Below are 14,230 nucleotides of genomic sequence, written 5' to 3' on the forward strand. Positions count from 1 at the left end.
TATTCAACATAGTTTTGGAAGTTTTAGCCACAGCAATCAGAGAAGAAAAAGAAATAAAAGGAATTCAAACCAGAAAAGAAGAAGTAAAGCTGTCACTGTTTGCAGATGACATGATAGTATACGTAGAGAATCCTAAAGATGCTACCAGAAAACTACTAGAGCTAATCAATTAATTTGGTAAAGTAGCAGGATACAAAATTAATGCACAGAAATCTCTTGCATTCCTATACACTAATGATGAAAAATCTGAAAGTGAAATTAAGAAAACACTTCCATTTACCATTGCAACAAAAAGAATAAAATATCTAGGAATAAACCTACCTAAGGAGACAAAAGACCTGTATGCAGAAAATTATAAGACGCTGATGAAAGAAATTAAAGATGACATAAATAGATGGAGAGATATACCATGTTCTTGGATTGGAAGAATCAACATTGTGAAAATGACTCTACTATCCAAAGCAATCTACAGATTCAATACAATCCCTGTCGAACTACCACTTGCATTTTTCACAGAACTAGAACAAAAAATTGCACAATTTGTATGGAAACACAAAAGACCCCGAATAGCCAAAGCAATCTTGAGAACGAAAAACGGAGCTGGAAGAGTCAGGCTCCCTGACTTCAGACTATACTACAAAGCTACAGTAATCAAGACAGTATGGTACTGGCACAAAAACAGAAAGATAGATCAATGGAACAGGATAGAAAGCCCAGAGATAAACCCATGCACATATGGTCCCCTTATTTTTGATAAAGGAGGCAAGAATATACAATGGAGAAAAGACAGCCTCTTCAATAAGTGGTGCTGGGAAAACTGGACAGCTACATGTAAAAGAATGAAATTAGAACACTCCCTAACACCACACAGAAAAATAAACTCAAAATGGATTAAAGACCCAAATGTAAGGCCAGACACTATAAAACTCTTAGAGGAAAACATATGCAGAACACTCTATGACATAAATCACAGCAAGATCCTTTTGGACCCACCTCCTAGAGAAATGTAAATAAAAACAAAATAAACAACTGGACCTAATGAAACTTAAAAGCTTTTGCACAGCAAAGTAAACCATAAACAAGACGAAAAGACAACCCTCAGAATGGGAGAAAATATTTGCAAACGAAGCAACTGCAAAAGGATCAATCTCCAAAATATACAAGCAACGCACGCAGCTCAATATCAAAAAAACAAACAACCCAATCCAAAAATGGGCAGAAGACCTAAATAGACATTTCCCCAAAGAAGATATACAGATTGCCAACAAACACATGAGAGGATGCTCAACCTCACTAATCATTAGAGAAATGCAAATCAAAAGTACAATGAGGCATCACCTCACACCAGTCAGAATGGCCATCATCAAAAAATCTAGAAACAATAAATGCTGGAGAGGGTGTGGAGTAAAGGGAACCCTCTTGCCCTGTTGGTAGGAATGTAAATTGATACAGCCACTATGGAGAACAGTATGGAGTTTCCTTAAAAATCTAAAAATAGAACTACCATACAACCCAGCAATCCCACTACTGGGCATATACCCTGAGAAAACCATAATTCAAAAAGAGTCATGTACCAAAAGGTTCATTGCAGCTCTATTTACAATAGCCAGGACATGGAAGCAACCTAACTGTCCATCAACAGATGAATGGATAAAGAAGATGTGACACATATATACAATGGAACATTACTGAGCCATAAAAAGAAATGAAATTGTGTTATTTGTAGTGAGGTGGCTGGACCTAGAGTCTGTCATACAGAGTGAAGTAAGTCAGAAAGAGAAAAACAAATACTGTACGTTAACACATATATATGGAATCTTAAAAAAAAAAAAAGATTCTGAAGAACCTAGGGGCAGGACAAGAATAAAGACGCAGATGTAGAGAATGGACTTGAGGACACAGGGAAGGGGAAGGTCACGCTGGGATGAAGTAAGAGAGTGGCATGGACATATATACACTACCAAATGTAAAATAGATAGCTTGTGGGAAGCAGCCGCATAGCACAGGGAGATCAGCTCGGTGCTTTGTGACCACCTAGAGGGGTGGGATAGGGAGGGAGGGAGATGCAAGAGGGAAGAGATATGGGAACATATGTATATGTATAACTGATTCACTTTGTTATAAAGCAGAAAATAACACACCATTGTTAAGCAATTATACTCCAATAAAGATGTTTAAAAAAAAATTAAATTTAAAAAGTAAGTAAGGTAATTCACAGGAAGATAAAAAGATTAATGTTTGGTAAACAAATGTTTGCTGGGCCAGCCAAAAACAATGGGACCCAGAGAGGACTGATCAAAAGGGCCTTGCTAGGTTCCTCTCTGTTTAGCACACCTAATTCATACTTTACTATAGTTAGCTCCTTCCTGGGACAGGCTTCCTATCCTAAATACTTTTAGGCAGTAAGAGGGAATTTCAAAGGTTCTTCCTGAGTCTTTTGGGCCTTGCTTGTTTTCAGCTCAAAATAATCTACATGCCAGAGGGGCACATCTTGGCGTAGCCTGCCCTGAACCCCATCATCGGCAACATGAGAAGACTGGTGAACCCCGACATAACTCACACTTAGTAGACTTCATGGTTACCAGGAGGTTTGCAAGTTTAAGTGATTGGTATTCTGTAAGGCCTGAGTCCCAGCCCGATTCCCAGGGAGGACAGCTCCAGCAGCGACCCTGGTGGCCATATGTGCAGGTCCCAGGAGGGAGAGAGGCCACACCTTCCCTCTTGCCCAGGGAATGTCCAGCTTCAGCCTCTCCAGGCCTCCCACAGAACCCTGCCTGCTCCCCAGCAGTGCCACTACTCCTGCAAGGGACACACCTTTGTCCACATGAGAGCGACAGCCCATTACGTGCCACCTTGCAGCTAGAGCTCTTGGGGGTTTTGCCCAGGGATGTAAGCCACAGCCCCCAGGGGCCAGCAGGGAGCCTGGGTCTTCCCTGTTGCAACCCTAGGAAGTGGCATTCAGAGAACAATGGCCACCTTTTATTGACGAGCTGCAGTCGAGCCACTCTGCACACACTGTTTTATTCCTTACCACCTCCCATGAAGTAAGTAGTATTATTAGCCTCTTTTTACCAGTAAGGAAACCGAGGCTGGTTGTTTCTTCTCACATTCGTTTTATATTGAGGTGAAATTCACCTAACATAAAATTAAACGTTTTAAGGTGAGCAATTCAGTGGCAATAAGTACATTTACAATGTTGTGTAACCACCACGTCTACCTAGTTCCAAAGGTTTTTATCTCCCCAAAAGGAAGTCCCGTACCTCTTAAGCAACTGCTCCCCGTTATTCTCCTTCCTCAGCCCCAGGAGCAACCAATCTGCTTTCTTGTCTCTATGGATTCGCCTGTTCTGGATATTTCATATAGATGGAGTCATACAGTATATGACCTATTGTATCTGCCTGCTTTCATTAGCGTAATGTTTTCAAGGTTCATCCATGTTGTTGCATGGATCAGTACTCCATTCCTTTTTATGACTGGATAATATTCCATTGCATGGATATTCCATTGCATGGCTATACTGTCGTTTATCCCTTCATCTGTTGATGGACCTCTGGGCTATTTTTACCTTTAGGTTATTGTGAATAGTGCTGCTTTGAATATATATGTTCATGTACTTATTTAAACACCAGTTTTCAATTCTTTTGGGTATGTACCTAGGAGTGGAATTGCTGGGTCTGATGGCAATTCTATGATTCACTTTTTGAGTAACCACCAAACTGTTTCCCACAGTGGCTGCACCATTTTACATTCCCACCAGCAATATATGAGGGTTTCAATCTCTCCTTGTTTCCTTCCTTCCTTCCCTCCTTCCTCCTTCCTCCTTCCTTCCTCCTTCCTTCCTTCCCTCCTTCCTCCTTCCTTCCTTCCTTTTTCTTCCTTCTAATTATAGCCATCATAGTGGTTGGGAAGTTGCACTGAGACTGATTTTTTAAGTGAATTCATTTAAAATCAATTTTAAGAAAATAATAGCATGGCTCTGTGCAGATAGGGTAGGAAAGGCTGGCAAACAGTAAGCCTGAAGCTTGGAAGCAGGAAAACAGATTTATGCCGGTTTGTCACTCTCTACTGGCCCACACTGCCTCCCCTCTAGGCACCCATGCCAAACCCAACCCCGACTCTGCAAGAGGCCTCCAAATCTCCTTTATCCCCTGCATCAAGGTGAGCCCCAGGTGGAGGCAAATCTCCTCTGGTGAAGGGCCATCATTGCGCCTCCCACCTTAATACCAGGGACCTGACCACAGAGCCCGAGTCTCCTTTGCAGTCTCTACCTGGTCCTGTGCATGAGAATGCCCTGACTCGGATCGCCAGGGTTCCCAGGGCCCAGGGCAGGTCTGTGGGTTAGCCCCACCCTTAACCATGATTTTGGCTTTTAACATCTTACTGGCATATTAAATACATATAGGAAAAGTACACAATTACAAGTGCACAGTTTGATGTATTTTCACAAAATCCGCACTCTGGATAACCGGCACCCAGATAAAAATAGGACATTATTAACACCCCCAAACAGCCCTAAAAGTCTGTACTACCCCCAAGGGTTACCACTAGTCTGACTTTTTTTTTTTTTTTTTTTCGGTACGCAGGCCTCTCACCGTTGTGGCCTCTCCCATTGCGGAGCACAGGCTCCGGACGCGCAGGCTCAGCGGCCATGGCTCACGGGCCCAGCCGCTCCGCGGCATGTGGGATCTTCCCGGACCAGGGCACGAACCCGTGTCCCCTGCATCGGCAGGCGGACTCTCAACCACTGCGCCACCGGGGAAGCCCTAGTCTGACTTTTAATGCCATAGAGTAGTTTGGCTTGGTTTGAGGTTTACGTAAATGGAATCACATAGCACATACTGTGCTCTTGTGTCTGGCTTCTTCCAGCAGCTCTGCTCGTGTGACGTTCCTCCATGTTTGTGTATGACTGTGTTTTGTTCATTTTCCTCACTGTCTAGCATTCCTTTGTGTGAGTCTGCCATATACATTTATTTATTCCACAGCTGACCAGCACCGAACAGACTCCTTGCTGAGCTACCTGGATGGTGCTGCTATGACATTCTACCTCGGAGTGGGGTTCCCAGCCACAGGGCGTGCCTATGTTCTGCTTTGCCAGATACTACCAAACAGTTTTCTGTAGTTGCACCCATTGACACTCCCACCAATAACACGTGAGAGCTCCAGTGGCTCCACATCCTCATCAGCACTTGGTGTCATCAAGCTTTTTCCTTTTGGTCAGTTTGGCAGGTGTCTGGTAGTGGCAGTTTGAGGCCTCAGTGTAGATTTCCCTGATGGCAAATGAAGATGAACACCTCTTTGTGTGTTTATCGGTCATTTATTTATTTATTTGCGGTACGCGGGCCTCTCACTGTTGTGGCCTCTCCCGTTGTGGAGCACAGGCTCTGGACGCGCAGGCTCAGCGGCCATGGCTCACGGGCCCAGCCGCTGCGCGGCACGTGGGATCTTCCCGGAACGGGGCACGAACCCTTGTCCCCTGCATCGGCAGGCGGACTCCCAACCACTGCGCCACCAGGGAAGCCCTACTGGTCATTTAGATGTCCTCTTCTGTGAAATGCCTGACCAAGACCTCTGTTTATTTTCTAGTGTTGTCTTTTTCTTATTGCTTTGTAGGAACACTTTATTCTGGATGCAAGCCCTTTATTTTCTGCTCTCATCCTGTGGCTTTTGATAAACAGAATTTCTTTATCTTAATATAAATCTCATTTATCATTTTTTTTCCTTCATGATTAGTGCTTTTGTCTCCTGTTTAAGAAATCTTGGCACTCCAGGGTCATCAAGATGTTCCTTGATGATCTTCAAGACCTGTGAAATTGACTTCTGTATTTAGTGTGAGGCTGGAGTTGTTGGCATTGTTTCCATATGCACATCCAGTTATTGAAAAGGCCATCCTTTCCTGACGCCCAGTTTTCAGGTAAGTGATGATAGTAACTTCTCTTTGACTCAGGGTAGAGGCAGGTAGAAGGCATTCTGTTTTCTCCAGGTCTTGGATAAGGGTTGCACTTAGGACTATATATGTCATAGCCATATAAGTGGTAAGTAGTTCCAAGGAGAAAAATAATTCTGCTCAGGAGCCAGAAGGTAGTAAGGAGATCAAAGGAAGACCCTAAGGGCCAGAAGAGGTATATAGGTGTAGGTGGGGCATTCACAGGGAGTCCAGGGGGTGGCGCTTTGGCTTGACAGGTGTGAAACAGAAAGTGGGGACAAAGAGTTGATTCTAACTTGGGGTCACAGAGACAGGGCAGGGCCCAGGCTGCCATCCCCGAGGGTAGGGCTGTAACCACAGCCTACATGTGGAAATTCACTGAGAGGGGCTGGTGAGGCCTTCGCTTACAATCTGTGGGACCAGCCTCCACCCTGCTTAGCCATCATGGGCTCCTTGGCCACCTCAACCACAGAACCCAAAGGAAGAAGGCAGTGGGGCACAACAGGTAGAGACAGACCTCCTGGGCTGGCATCCTGGGTCCACCGCTTGCTATCTGTGTGACCCTGGGAATGTCACTTAACTGCTCTGTGCTTTTTTCCTCTGTAAATGGCAATAATAATAGTGCCTATTTCATACGGCCGATTTGAACATAAATTAGGTCATACATGTAAAGTTCCTAAAACAGTGTGTGGCATATGGAAAGTGCTTAATAAATGTTAGCGATTGTTATCATTATCCTTGATGGATGAATTCAGGCCCCCAAACTCCCTGCCAGAGCTATATGCTGGGCCCCCATGGGGAGCAAAGTACTGAACAAGCCTCCCATGCCAGCTGACTCAGCCTGTCTCCAAGAGGCAAGGACACCCCTCCAGGTCCCACCCCAGCGAGGCACTGCCCCTGTGGCCTTCAGGACACTGACCCCACACCAGAGATGAGGGGGAGATGCCCCCAAGCAGCCCCAGGATGTCTTCCTCCCTCCCCCTCCTCCATGAAGGTTCTCTCCATCCTTGCCGAGCCCGATCAAAGCCCACCTCCTCCTTGGAGCCCAGAGCTTCCTCCCCACTGACCACCACAGCCCAAATGGACCTCTGCCAGCACTCTTAGCAAGAAACCTTGTCTCCTCGACTAGGACTGGGGTGCGGCTAGTACATGGCAGGGACAAATAGGCCTTCCTCAAGCTCTGAAGGTTACAGGAGAATCCACTCAGAGGAGATAAAATGAACTCCTGCAGAAATCGTCTTAAAACTAAGAGGCGGGCTTCCCTGGCGGCACAGTGGTTGAGAGTCTGCCTGCCAAGGCAGGGGACACGGGTTTGTGCCGCGGTCCGGGAGGATCCCACATGCCGCGGAGCGGCTGGGCCCGTGAGCCATGGCCGCTGAGCCTGCGCGTCCGGAGCCTGTGCTCCGCAACGGGAGAGGCCACAACACTGAGAGGCCCGCGTACCGCAAAAAAAAAACAACAAACTAAGAGGCGCTCCAGATGAGCAGCAGGGGCAGCCGGGAAACCCAGTCAGGACCTGCTGAGTGTAGAAGGAGAGGGGGCCTACCCACATGTGGCCCACAGAGCTGAAAGAAGAATGTGGTAACGAGAGAAAGGGGTAGAGCGGGGTCTAGAACAGCACAGCAAAAGGATTAGAATCCTGGGACTTCCCTGGAGGTCCAGTGGTTGGGACTTCACCTTCCAATGCAGGGGGTGCGGGTTTGATCCCTGACTGGGGAGCTAAGGTCCCACATGACTTGTGGCCAAAAAACCAAAACATTAAACAGAAGCAATATTGTAACAAATTCAATAAAGACTTTAAAAATGGTCCACATCAAAAAAAAAAAATCTTTAAAAAAGAAAAAAAGGATTAGAATCCTTGTCCGGGACAAAAGGTATCCACATCAGCTGACCCCTGGGCAGCTCTACTCCTGGGGGGACTCCTGGCTTAGCCTAAGCCACATCTCACTGGGAGGATTCGTACGTGAGCCAGTCTGCCTACTGGGCTAGTGGGGCGGGGCCCCACAGGTGCCCACTGCATGAGTCAGTGGCATGGGTGCCTGGAGAGGGTGTCCCAGCCTAGCCTCAGAGCCAGGAGCTGCGGGCAGAAGCCCGTGGGGTTCTCACAAGGATCTCAGTACCGCCACCGTGTGGACATGTTGGAAACTGCATAGGGCTACCAGTCCCGGGTTGCGGCTGGGCAAGGGGAAGCTGAAATCCAGTCTACTCTCTGCTCACCAAGGAACTCACCCTGGCATGGCTGCCTGTGATTACCTGGGGTGGGGGAGAACACCCTTTTCTCTACCCAAAAATGCCATCAGTTCTGTGAGCTGTCACGGCCACGTCTGCCCAAAGGGGCCACCTTTTCCTATCCTGCCACAAAGGTGATAACGCGGGTGAACATCAGTCCTGGGTTTGCGCATGACCCAGGTGTTCAAGCAGCCCTGCAAGGCCCCAGATGCACAGGGACGGGATGTGGCAGAGAGGGCGGGAGAGAGCCATGCGCCCGATTCTTCACAGTGGGGTCTCCAGCGCCCGAGGCAGACTGTCCTGGGGACACCATGGTATGAACACGTGCACCCCAACAGCAGCACTGAGGCACTGGGGCAGTTCTGTGGCCACTGAGCCTTATTCAGCTACAGGACAGGGATGGACCAGAGGTGACTGCAGCTTCATCTGACTCATAAGCTCATGTAGGATGCTGCCAGGAACTCCCAGACCTGGCTGGGTGACATCCTCCAAGAGCAGATGCGAGAGCCAGTGGCATCAGTGACAACGTGGCTGCACACACACCCTCAGGCTGCAGGTGCCCAGAGGCCCCAGGGCCAGTCTGCTACCTACATCCAACAGGGTATCCACTGACAAGAGCCCCTGGGTGATCAGGGACCAAAAGCCAGCCTATTCTCTGCTCACCAAGCTGTGCTCCCCAGCATGAGGCCCGTCTCCTCAGAGAAGGGGCATCTTTTTCTAAATACACAAAGGCACTCTATGAGTTAGAATGGCTCTGCTCAGGGACACATGGATGCAGAGGAGAAGGAGCCACAGGGCCAACAGAGGCTGTTCAAAACCCTGGTTGCATCTCACCACTCACCAAGCCACTGCTGATTGACTTTTGAGAAAACCCTCTGCTTGGTGTTTTGATTCCCTCTCATAAGTTGGTGAGTAACTTGCCTGTTCTGCTGTGAGACTTGCATGTCTCCTGTGACCTCGGTCAGAGGGAGTCGGGTCCTGTGCACTGGTCATCTCCGGACACCGTGACAGACAGAGGATCAGGCCTGCAGGGTTGCCTCCCTCTGCAGCTTTTGAACACCATCTCCATCTCGACCTCTGCTAAGATGCTCACCCACCGAGGCCCTCAGTGAGTACAACCAAGGGGTCTCCTCTCTGCTGCTCTCCTCCCCCCACTTCTGCCCCAGCACGTGCCTCTCGCCCAGTAAATGTCTTTGCTGCCTCTGGGATGTGAGCAAAAAGCAGCAGCAGGAATCGGACTCCATGGTCTGCTGGGGAGAAGGAGGGGTGGATGGGGAGATAGAGACAGGAAGCAAAAAGGGCATTAAGGTTTCATAAGTTTCACATGAGCACCAAGGGTTTTCTGTGTGCTGATCACTCTGCTAAGAGCTTTATATATGGTATTTAATGTCCACAACAGCCAGTGCAGGAGACCTTGGTGTCTCCATCTTATAGATAAGAGAACTGAAGCTCAGAGTTCATACAATTCGCCCAAGATCACAGCTAATAAAGTGAAAGAGCTGTACCGCGAAACAGTGATTTAACCCAGGGATCACAAAGTCAGATACCTCCATGGCAGTGTGTGGATTGGGCCAGGTGAAAGGCATCAGGGAGGGATGGGGCTTGTGGCCAACTGGAGTACACACCTGCCTCAGGGCATTCACATACTCAGTCTTTGACCAAGCTGTGCCAGCCACTGAGGCCAGTTCTGCCACCCCTTTCTCTTTTATTTGCCACCCCTTTCTTCACCACTGGTCTTAACTGCCTCCCCACAAAAGCTCTCCACTCCCACTCGCACCTGGGATGCTACAGGAGCCTCCTCCACAGCCTTTGTGCCTCCAGCCTTGCCTCTGCTGGTCCATCTGCTCACCAGAACCAGGCACTGTCCCTTCCCTGAGCACCCAATTCTACAGAGACCCACTCCCACCAGACATGCAGCACTCACAGGCCCCCCCACTCCCGCCCCAGGGACCGTCATAGAGTAGGAGGAACAAGGACTTTGCAGCTAGACAGTTCTAGCTTCAAATCCCAGCTCTTCCATTTGCCAGGGGGGTCACCTTGGATAAGTTACTTAACCTCCCTGACCCTCAATTTTCTCTCTAAGGCAGAGCATCATGATGAGAGCTAGCATGCAGAGTCCTTAGGCACATGAAATGCACTCACACTTGTAAAGTGCTCAGCCCAGTGCCAGGTGCCCGGGAGGTATTTACCCCACATGGAAAACACAGGCTGAGAATGGGTTGTCACCCCCAAACCCAGAAAGTCAGGGAGGAGGGGGGACTTGCCCAGCTAATAGGTGGAACACTCAGGTTTCAAATCCAAGTCAGTCCCTCATCTGCAAAACGGAGACAAACTCCCGTCACACGTGGTCCTGCACAGACCTAGAGAAGATGCCTGTGGCGGTAATAGGGGCCCTGCATCTGCCTAGACTCATTAGGGAGGCAGGAGGGCAAAGGGGCCAGGCTAGTCCAGAGCTGAGCTGATCCCCGCCCAGAGCAGGACTGCAGGGCAGGGCGCTTTCAGCCCTTTCCAGACCCTGCATCAGACTCTCGGAGGCCCCACCCTCATCGCCACAAACATTAAAACTGCACCCACATTCCTCATTAAATATAACTCTGCTTGAAATGTAAAAGGATTTTTATGAATTTGCTTTTGAAATTACTAGACTCTGAGTAACTCTTTCAATTTACTTCTGGCTATGATTTCTCTTCAATCATTCCTGCATATTCTGGAACTCATGACAAAAATCCAACCTACAATTTGTTTTCAAATATAGTGACATTTGTATGGATACCAGACTTAACAAATATTAAAGTTGACATGTTACTTTCTGAAGGCATTAAACATTTAGCAATTTTGACGCTTTTTCGTATTTTTCAGCCCCCAAAGTTTTTCTTTCAAGTCTCCAGCATTTCCTGGGCCTTTAGAAGTCCACCCTGGCCCCTGGATAGGACGGGATTGCTCGCGAAGCCAGCACACTGGCTCCTCTCCATCTCCAGACATGCAGCCTGCCCCTGCAGGTCCAGCTGCCAGAGCACCCAACCCCGGATGGTCCAGGGCATTCTTATTTGGGTAATTTTATTCTCATTTTGAAAACAAAATGATTTGCCAAATGTTGGATTAAACGTGATTTAATGCTTAAATCTTTATTGGAGTTCCATATACATACATTTACGAATGAGGCAATGCTTTGATGGGGCGAACGTTCTCACGTAAGGTTTGGAAATCAGGATCACTGTCATCCTAACCAAGCCTTACCAGCCCCTTCCATCTGGGGGCACAGCCAATTGCCCCTCTGCTCCCCTCAAGTCCCCCAGGAAGGGGCACCAGGAGGTGAAGCAGGGCAGGGTGTGATGTGGCCTGGCACAGCCCGCCCAGCCACAGCATTTTTTGACTGACAAGGGACAGTCCCCCAGTGTAGACGTCACTCAGGGCCGGGCCCATTCAAAGCAGACTGGCCGAGACAAGTTGATTTGCCTGTTTTATTGCACTCTGTCTGGGGCCCTTCAGAGCAGACCAGTTTTTTGAATTCCCTCTGCCATCCACTCCACTCACTTCTCCACACAAGAGGCAGAAGCCCTGGATCCCGACCATCGAGGAAAGAGGGAGAGGAGGGAAGATGCAACCTCTTCACAAAGACTTCCACACACACCTCCCAAGCAGGCCACGAGGAGGGGCATGACATAATTCCAAGAAAGGGAAGGAGGTAGAAGGACTGCACTGGAGTGGGTGAGACAGAAGGCAGGGAAAGGACTTTAACTTCAGTTGACACACTTTGATTCATTCTATCAAGAAGCAATAAGATAGATATCTTGGACCTGGTCATTTCATTCATGGTCATCTAGATTAGGAATAATCTGTAAAGCCCTATATGCAACGATAATAATATTTAATATTTTTTGAGCACTTAGTGCTTTATATCGAGACTCAGTGAATCCAAAATCAACCCATGAGAAAAGTGCTATTATTATCCCTATGAAATTGGTGAGGACCTGGAGGCACAGAGAGGGGAAGTAACTTGCCCAAGGTCACACAGCCAGTAAGCAGTGAAGCCAAAATTCAAACCCCAGTGGTCTGGAGCCAAAGCAGACACTGGTAGCCACGACATTAGGCCATAGTTATTCTTAACAAAGAAGAGCCATTATGGTGAGGCTCATCATGGGGCAGTGTACAGTGATTAAAATTTATAAAGAATGTAAAAATATTAATGAAATGTGGAAGGACATTATAATATTTTTTAAATACAAAATTATACATGTATGATCTCAACTTAAAATGCCTTTTTAAAAAGAACTGAAAGGAATATGTAAATATATAAAATATATTTTAAACATATAAATGTATCTCAGACAGAAGTTGATCAAATATTTGTTGAAACTGGTAGATTATGAGTGGGCTTTTTTCCTCTTCCCATTTTTTCTATATTTTCCAAACTTTTTAAATGAAAATTACTCTTTTCAGTTAGGAAAAAGTACTAAGGTCTGTTTTAAAATTATTTGCTCTCAATAAACGTTTAAAAGAGAAATTTCTGAGAGACAAAATATCTAGAAGCAAGTTGTTTAAAAAAAAACAGTGGGGAGGCTGTTAAGAAACTTTTTAAATTGGTAATATTCTTACAGCTAGGCCTCAGAACACTGAGAAGAATGTACAAGGGACGAGAAAATGGAATGAAGGATTCTATTATATGACAAGTTCAATGAGAAAATACGGAGTCTTGGCTGTCCTAAGTGCTAGCCAATGAGACAGGTAATTCTTGCCTTCTAGAAAGATCTTCTAATCCTCCTTCCTTGTCTTACAGATGAAGACACGACATGTTTTTTTACTATTAAATACATTCACCTCCTTGAAAAGTAAGTTCCCTTCAGCCTGTTAAAGCATCCTCCCTTGGGCAGATGCAGGCCCAGCGTGAGGTGGGGAGCCCTGGACCCCAAGCTCCCCTGGCTCCAGCCCAGATTCCGCCACCAGCCAGTTGCATCTCCTGGGCCTGTTTCCCCAACCAGAAACCAGCCAGACTTGTACAATCTCTTGCTCAGCATCCAGCTCTAACGTTCTGCTCTACGTTGTGTAAACGGCTAGAACAAATTGGCTAGAGATGCCTTCTGAAGACAGAAGGACCCTGGGCCTTGGCCAGGAGTGCGCCTGGCCAGTAGCCCTCAGGAGGCAGTGGCATCGGGGGAGCTTCTGCCCAGAGGGCTAGGCAAGATGCAGATGCAGGAAGAGAGGCGGGGCTGGAGCAGAGCGAGCTGCCCAGGAGTGGGGAGGCAGCCAGCCTCCTGGTCCCTCTCCAGGCCCTCAGTTAGGCAGGCTCACACTGTTCTAGGGCTAATTGTGTCTGAAGCGACCAGCCGTCTTTCTCCCCACTCAGCAGCAGCAGCAGCAGCAAACAGCTTCTCCATCGCCAACCCAAGACCCTGCACGGCACAGGGCACATTCTACTCTCCTCCTTACACGGGCAACAGAGTCCAGCAACCTCTGTGCCCAAGGAGGTGCTCCAAAAATCATGAATTAAACATGGGACTGAAGCCAAGCTGGTTAGGTCTGGATTCAGAAGGCACACGCTTGCTCCAACCCTTTGCAAGAGAATCTGCCGGGAGCTTGCAGATTTCTGCGCTACGCCTCCCACCTACTGAATCAGAATCGCAGAGGGTAGGACCTGGAAACAGCGTTTTAAACAAGCTCCCCAGAAGGGCCTGATGTCCCCAGAGTTTCAGAACCACTGGCCTCAGGCTTGCTTGTAATCTCACATTCCCACATCTACTAGGGTGTCCTAAGAGGCTGGAGGTGAGGAGGAAGTAGAAGGTGGAAAGGGGATGCTACTCCCCAAACTGATGTGACAGAGATGTGCCCGAGACCTGGGGCCAAGTGTCCATTTCAGAGGGGGCAGGCTGGACAAGGGCCTAGGGGCAGCAGACAGGTCCCCAGTGGGCCTCTCCTCCCACCCCGCTGCCTTTGTCAGTTTCCACATGCATAAACACACTCACTCAAGCCCAGTCACTCCCCTCAGAATTTTCTGTATCTCCATCCACAGTGTTCCTGGACCCGACCTCAGCCACCATCCACCACAGCTCTCCCTCTCCCAACAGAGACCCCATCTACCTC

General features: G+C 47.9%; 1 protein-coding gene across 1 annotated transcript in view; it reads right to left on the bottom strand.

Annotated features, from left to right (window-relative positions):
• Positions 1-14,114, bottom strand: part of LOC111180067 (glutathione S-transferase Mu 1) — an 81,768-nt gene extending 67,654 nt beyond the window's left edge. The window contains exon 1 of the mRNA XM_022584133.3: positions 1-14,114. This exon is cut by the window's left edge and continues 35,293 nt beyond it. The gene's annotated coding sequence lies outside the window, so the exon portion shown is untranslated.
• Between the last annotated feature and the right edge of the window lie 116 nt (positions 14,115-14,230).

Source organism: Delphinapterus leucas, chromosome 1 (genome assembly GCF_059928025.1).
Source record: "Delphinapterus leucas isolate spDelLeu-1000000601 "Yukka" chromosome 1, BTC_Dleu_Yukka2, whole genome shotgun sequence".
Classification (NCBI taxonomy): Eukaryota; Metazoa; Chordata; class Mammalia; order Artiodactyla; family Monodontidae; genus Delphinapterus; species Delphinapterus leucas.